The sequence below is a fragment of the Olea europaea genome, unplaced genomic scaffold (genome assembly GCF_002742605.1).
Source record: "Olea europaea var. sylvestris unplaced genomic scaffold, O_europaea_v1 scaffold1829, whole genome shotgun sequence".
Lineage (NCBI taxonomy): Eukaryota > Viridiplantae > Streptophyta > Magnoliopsida > Lamiales > Oleaceae > Olea > Olea europaea.
The window spans coordinates 119,150-126,982 of NW_019236053.1; the positions used below are offsets into that span (position 1 = coordinate 119,150).

General features: G+C 33.3%; 1 pseudogene; it reads right to left on the minus strand.

Moving 5' to 3' along the window:
• LOC111378523 overlaps positions 1-2,912 on the minus strand; it is a 20,923-nt pseudogene extending 18,011 nt beyond the window's left edge.
• Positions 2,913-7,833: the final 4,921 nt, after the last annotated feature.

The window sequence follows — 7,833 nt, forward strand, 5'->3', positions numbered from 1 at the left end:
CTTCATGGTAATATTTATGCTTAAACTATACATGAAAAACCACAATATGATTATGGTGGACAAGTCCACAAAGTTAGATATCTATTTATGCCTTAGGACAAGTGAAGGGCATCGGCAAGCCGGAATGTGCAAGTATGAGTTTGATTGCATTCTTTTGTGTAGTATTATCATGATAAAAATCCAAGCATGGTATCTTACTGAGTATTTCTTATACTCATAGTATGTTATGCTAAATTTTCAGATCCATGATCGTTTGAATTGATGGAAGTTAGTTGGCTTACGCGATGATGGATTAAGGACAGATGTTTTGTACCGAAAGTTTTCTTTTGTATATTTTGCTCGATGACTGTTTTTCCATTTATTTTTCTTATGGTACTATGTAAAAATATGTACATGACATGATGTAATATGGTATTAATAGTAAATTTTGTAATTATATCCCTCATGTTATGTTAAGAGACGTTTTTATAGTTTATTTTCCTTGCAAGTGATAAAAGGCAGAAACGGGACAGTTTCTGGAGTCATTTTCAAAATGATATTTCTAACTCTATAAACGTCCATTTGAAACTCTAAAAATATTTCTGTTTTCCTCTTTGAGTTTTCTAAATGTGGCCGAAGGAATCACTCAATTTGGATGTCTATGGCCTGAGTTACCAAGGTTTTAACGTCAAGGGGTCAATCTGGATTTCCTGTGTAATACTTCACTGTTTTCAGTAAAACATCTATATCATATGATCTTGGAAAATTTTCATATTTTAACCTAGAAAACTACTTGAAATTATATTTCTAATTCCACAAATTTCATAGAAAACTGAGTTGGGATGAATTTTATAAAAATTGTCAAACTTGCTGCCTCAACTAACTTTGATAGTGCCGAGGCCGTATATGTAATGTATAATTTTCATGTTGGCATGCACTTTTACCGGCCATCAAATTTTATAAGAATTGTTTTATCAAATTAAAAAATAAGTTTCTAATATGTAATACTTCTATTTAAGAGTATTTACATGTACCAAAGGCAGGAGTTATTATGCTTAGTACGTGACCCTCGAAGCTTAAGTTCGGGACGTCACATTTTTTAGGTATCAAATTAACTTGATCAAATCAAGGTATATTTCTATCACAAAGGGAATATGTACTTGATTTGCTAGTTGAAACATGAATGCTTGATTGTAAGCCTACAGAAACGTCAATGATTCAGAATTACGGATTAGGAGAATACTCGAACAAATACTCACAAACAGAGAAAGATATCAGCGCCTTGTGGGAAAGCTTATCTACTTGTCTCATACATGACCAGATATTACCTATGCTATAAGTTTGGTAAGTCAATTTATGTATAATCCTAGTGAGGATCACAAGGATGCAGTGCTCCGAATTTTACCGTACTTGAAATCTTCTCTAAGAAAAAGACTCATGTTTAGGAGAAAAAATCATTTAAACATTGCTGGTTTTACGGATGCTGATTGGGCTAGAAATATCACAGATAGAAAATCTACACCAGGATATTTCACTTTTGTTGAAGGCAATCTAGTCAATTGGAAGAGCAAGAAACAAAAGATGGTTGCATTATCTAGTGCAAAGGCTGAATTTAGAGCCATGGCTAACGGACTTTGCTAGCTTCTTTGGCTAAAAAGATTACTGGGAGAATTTGGCTATCCTTATAATTTTGTAGTGAACCCATTTTGTGATAATAAAGCGGCTATAGAGATTGCTCTAAACCCTGTTTAACATGATCGAACAAAGTATGCTGAAGTAGATTGATATTTTGTTAAAGAAAAACTTGATGCCAAGATAGTTCAATTTCCATTTGTAAAATAAGAAGATCAATTGACAGATATGCTTACAAAGCTATCTCAAGCAAGATATTCTACAACTCACTAGACAAGTTGGGCATTGGAGATATTTATGCACTAACTTGAGGGGGAGTGTTGGCGTGACTTGTCCTCGAGGATCTTGTGGAGAGATTACTTGGATTATTTTTCTGATCTCCACTAATCTTGCACTACAAGTGATTCTAGTTTAGAATAGTGCATAGCAATTACTAGCTTCCTGCAATAGATTTTTCTGTACATATCATATAAGCGCCATCATGTTTTTTGTGAAATGTATCAATGAAATATGTTTTTGCATCACAAGAAACCATAACGAATATTTTGGTACAAGAATCTCCCTAGGAATCTGGTTAGTTCTAACAAGGTATTGAATAGGTTCAGCTCGCATGCCTAAGAACCCTCTAAAGGAAGTGGGGGACTGAGATGCAGAACTAGAGTGATAGTTTATAAAATGTTGGAATTGGTATAAAAATGGAAAAAGTGACTTTCGTGTCGATTTCAACCAAATACTCGGACTTGATTTGATAGTCAAATTACTAACGTAGATAGACTAACTTGTTCTACTTATCGAGTAAATCGTCGTAGTATATTTAAAATCTCAAAACTAATTTTGGATGAATGAGAGATTGTAGTCTAAAGTTGGGAAGAAAGAGAGGGAAAATGGCTAGAATTCAACCAACTCTGTCACTCTCCTACTATTTGAGCAATAGGCCAGTGAAAGGCTCCTTGCTTTTAATGCTCAAGCGAGGCAAAAGTGACAAGCGAGCGACAGCAAAAACTGCAAATCTTGAAAAATGTTAGTAAGTTAGGGCCATGTCTCTTTACTCACAACCTCTCACCCACTATAAATAGGACTCTTGGGACATCCATTTCTTCAACCTAATGATATGCAATCATAGCATAAAATTACTTTCTCCTTTCTCTACCAAACTCCAAATAAACTTTGCATAGATTATGGTTTTCTTTTATTGATTCTAAAAGAGTACAAAATATGATTTTGGTTTGCTGATCTTGTGTTTTGGAATGCTACTAACATAAGAGGACAGTCGTACTATCTTGGGAGTTGATTACCATCATCCGTAGGCTCCGTTGAGAGGCAAAATCGATTTAAGGACAAAACGTTCAACTCTTGCATCGACTTTGCATCCATTTCATTTGGCTATATTTTTGTGGAATATTTTTTCTTTGTTTACTTGTCGTTATTCTGTCCAATTTCCGGTAATGTCGGTAAGTTTGTTTTTGGTTTTTAAAAGTCATTACTCTATTATTCTTCCAACAATCTTAGTCAATTTTTTTAGAGTGATTCTTTATCCTATTCAGTTAAACTGATTTCAGTTCAATTTTTAACATCTTCTACCCATTCTCGAATCTGATTTATGATTTATCCTCTGTTTCATGTAAACAAAAATGAATACGATTTTCAATATCAATTCCACTTCGAATGATACTTCGAATATGAGAACTTCAGAAGGAATTGTTCCTACCGGTGCGATCCCTCCGATTCGGTTGTCCCTCCCACCATTCCGACGAACTCCATTCCACACGACGAGAAATCGAAGAAATTTATTTGGGTTGACTTTAAGAGATGGAAACAAAAAATACTGTTCCATTTCACAACCCTAAACCTCGAAAAATTCTAAAATGAAGATACTTCTATCATGCAATAAGGGGAAACTAACAAGGCATCACTAATAGCATTGGACCCTTGAAAATATTCAGATTTCTCATGTAAGAACTACATACTAAATATGTTGATTAATGCATCATATAACGTAGACAGTTCCAATAAATCTACCAAAGAAGTATGTGAGCCTTTAGAAAAAAAAATACAAGAGTGAAGACACTGGAACGAAAATGTTTATCGTGAGTAAATTTTTGGATTACAAAATGGTATATTCAAAGACAGTCATCAGTCAAATACAAGAATTGCAAGTGATTATCCATGACATTCATACAGAGAACATGTCTCTAAGTGAATCATTTCAAGTGGCTACAATTATCAAGAAACTTTCACCCATGTGGAAGGACTTAAATAATTATTTCAAGCGCAAGCGTAAGAAGATAAATATTAAAGAACTCATCAACCAGTTGATAATTGAAGATAATAGAAGATCGGAAAAATATGTTGGGAGCCATATGCCACAAGCTAGGGCCAATATGGTGCAATCAAATAACAAGAGCAAAAAAGAAAGCATTCCTTCGAAACTTCTAAGAAGAATGCAAAGAAATTCAAGGGCAATTACTATAACTATGGAAAGGCCGAACATCACTCTATCGATCGTGACAAACTAAGAAGCAAGCCCAAGTGAATATCACCGAATCTGATGTTATATCTGATGGTATAGCATATACAAATTTGTCGACCATTATTTCAGAATGCAACAATGTTAGAAATCTCATGGAGTGGTGTGTAGATACAGGTGTTAACCACCACATAAGTGCCGATAAAAGAATGTTCTCTTCCTATAAACCAACAGAGGGCCAGAAGCTGTTCATGGGAAAGTGGAAGGACGAGGCAAAGTAATCTTAAAAATGCAATCATGCAAAGAACTTAACCTCAACAATGTTTTTCATGTGCTGGATATTCGCTAAAACTTAGTGTTAGGTTTTCTATTAAGTAAGAATAGCTTCAAATTGGTCTTTGTCTACCTTTGTAACTCATTCACACGGATATATGTAATTTAAAGTTCATACAAACAAGAGGTGGTAAAAAGTATTTCACCACATTCACAAATGATTGTATAAGATGCTGCTGTGTCTACTTGTTGAAAAGTAAAGATAAAACTTTAAAAGTGTTTAAGCACTACTAAAACTAAAGTTGAAAATCAACTTGAAAATTGAATAAAAATGATTTGTAGTGATTGAGGTAGAAAATAGGTCGCTCGGTTCGAAGAATTTTGTTCAAAATTTGGAATTATTCAAACTACAGTACCATACTCATCTCAATCAAATTGGGATTACTGAACGCAAAAAATCGAACCCTCATGTAAATGATGAATACAATGTTGATTAGTTCAAGCTTACCTCAAAACTTGTGAGGGAAGAAATTTTTTCTGCAAATCATATCCTTAATAAAATATCACACAAAAGTAATATTGAATCACTTTATGAGTTATGAAAATATCGAAAATCTTCCTACAAATATCATAAAGTACGATGGTGTATAGCAAAGGTACAAATACCTGAACCTAAATAAGCAAAATCCAAGACAATAGATTATGTCTTTATCAGATATGCAAATAACAGTAATGCATATCGATTTTTGGTTCATAAATCAAAAGTACTTGATGTATGTGAAGGTAAAATCATTGAATCAAGGAATATTGCTTTCCTTAAAGACATCTTTTCGTGCAAGGAAAAAGAAATAAGTTCACACAATCAAACTTATGAGACTACAAATGAAAACCGTCTAGAAGATAACAATAATCAATTAGATGAAGAACCAAGGTAAAGTAAAAGGCAAAGGATTAATAAGATTTTTGGTCTAGAATTTCTAGAAAATAATCTAAGGACATTTGACGAAGCAGTGTCCTCTCCCAAAACTCATTTCTCGAAAAAAGTGGTTAATAGTAAAATTGAATCCATCATGAATAACAATACTTGGGAATCCCTCCGAAAAACAAGGCTTTAGCATGCAAGTGGATCTTCAAAAAGAAATTGAAGTCGGATGGATTAGTAGACAAATATAAGGCTAGATTAGTAGCCAAAGGATATAGATCAAATAAAGCACTAGCTCTCTTCGATACCTATTCACCTATTACTAGGATCACTTCTATACTTGTATTTATTGCAATCGCAGCATTGCATAATATTGAAATACATCAAATTAAAACTATATTTCTAAATGATGAATAGAAGAAGAAATATATATATATATATATATATATATATATATATATATGAAACAACCTAAAGAATTTGTTGCTCTGAGAAAAGAGAAGATGTGTAAACTTGTAAAATCGTTATATGGTTTAAAACAAGCATCGAAATAGTAGCATGAAAAATTTGACAAAACTATATTGTCAAATGACTTCAAAATCAATGAATGTGATAAGTGTGTCTACATCAAAATCACACCTAACGAATACGTGATCGTACACTTAGCCAAAAATATTGGTGATATCATAGCTCAATTGGAATATTCCCGTGTTATAGACAGATTGATGTACATTACCAACTGTATATGTTCGAGCATAGCATGTGTAGTCAACAATTTGCGTAGATTTACAAGTAATCTAAGTACTGATCATTGGAAGGCATTAACTCGAATACTTAAATACTTAAGACGCACGGTTGGGTATGAATTACACTACTCAAGATATTTTGCTATGCTAGAAGGATATACCGATGCAAATTATATATTTAACACAATTGATTCAAAGTCTACAAGTAATTATGTATTTACCATTGGAGGCGGAGCTGTGTCCTAAAAATCATCTAAGCAAACTTTTATATCGATCCAAGTTGTAATATGAGTTTATTGCTTTAGATAAAAATGGAGAAGAAGTGGAATGGCTTCTTAATTTTCTCAAAGATATTCCATGTTGGAAAAAGCTTGTACCTATGATTAATATCCATTGTGATAATCAATTGGCAATTGCAACGGCACAAATAGTGTGTATAATGGTAAATCTCAAAAGGCTGAATGGTTTAAGACATCAAGTTCACAATTAGCTTGGTGAATTTGATTGTATTCAACTAAGGAAAGTTCAAAATCATAAGCCAACTATCTTGATGCTATAACTTGTCATATGCACTTTTTTGTTAGAGTCTGCATATCATTTGAATTATGTATGCATATTTTGAATTTTCATTCATGTGGGGATTGTTGGAATTGTTTAAGTATAAAAATGGGAATGTGACTTTCGAATCAACTCGGCCAACTATTAAGACTAGATCCAATGGTCAAATTACTAATATAAATAGACTAACTGGTTCTACTCATTGACTAGATCGTCGTGGTATATTGGAATCTCAAACAACTTTGACGCTCACCTAACGCTAGTCTACACTCGAGCAATGAGGCTGTCGCTCAAGCGATAAGCCAACCGCAGATGAGCAATAGGCTCGCTATTTTTGACGCTCGAGCAAGGTAAAAGTGACAAGCGAGCAACAACAAAAGCTATGACAATCGGCAAAGGTTGTTGAGTTTGGGTCATCTCTTTACTCATAACCTCTCCCCCTCTATAAGTAGGACCCTTGGGACATCCATTTCTTCATCCCAATGATATGCATTCATAGTATAACATTACTTTCTTCTTTCTCTAGCAAAATTCTACATAAACTTTGCATAAATTCTAGTTTTCTTTTGTTCATTCTAAAAGGAGTACAAAATTCAATTTTGGCTTGCCAATCTTGTGTTTTGGAGTGCTAATAATACAAGATGATAGTCGTTATATCTTGAGAGTTTATTGTCATCATCCGTAGGTATTGTTGCGGGCAAAATCGACTTAAGGACAAAGAACTCAACTCTTACTGCAATTCCAAGTAGGTCAGCCTGAGATTTTTTTGTGCCCAGTTTAATATTTTTAAATGATGCCCTTTATATACATATATGGCATTTAAATATTTATTTTTTCTTTTACATGTTGTGAATAATAAAAGTACAAGTAAATCTCAAAGGCACATCCCGAACTTCATCAAAATGCATGTCATCAAAAAAGATCTATCCAAGCACCTGACCTCTTTGTATAATTCCATATTGACATAATATAAATTGAATATTATATCGTATCAGTTATCACCCAGTAAAAATTAATATTCTATAACTTAAAAAAATTCACGAAATAGCAATTAACAAGTGAACAAAATGCACCAATAAAATGGTGATATTGCGATGTAGATTGTATCATTTTAGAGCATGCAACAAAATTGACAATAGAGTTTTTTCTCTCCTCTGTTAAGACTATTCTTCATGGGTGAAAGGGTGAGGAAGAGAAAAATGGCGAAAAGAAATCTTAGGTTAGCTTTTCACTTTTCACTTTAATCATTTGGATTT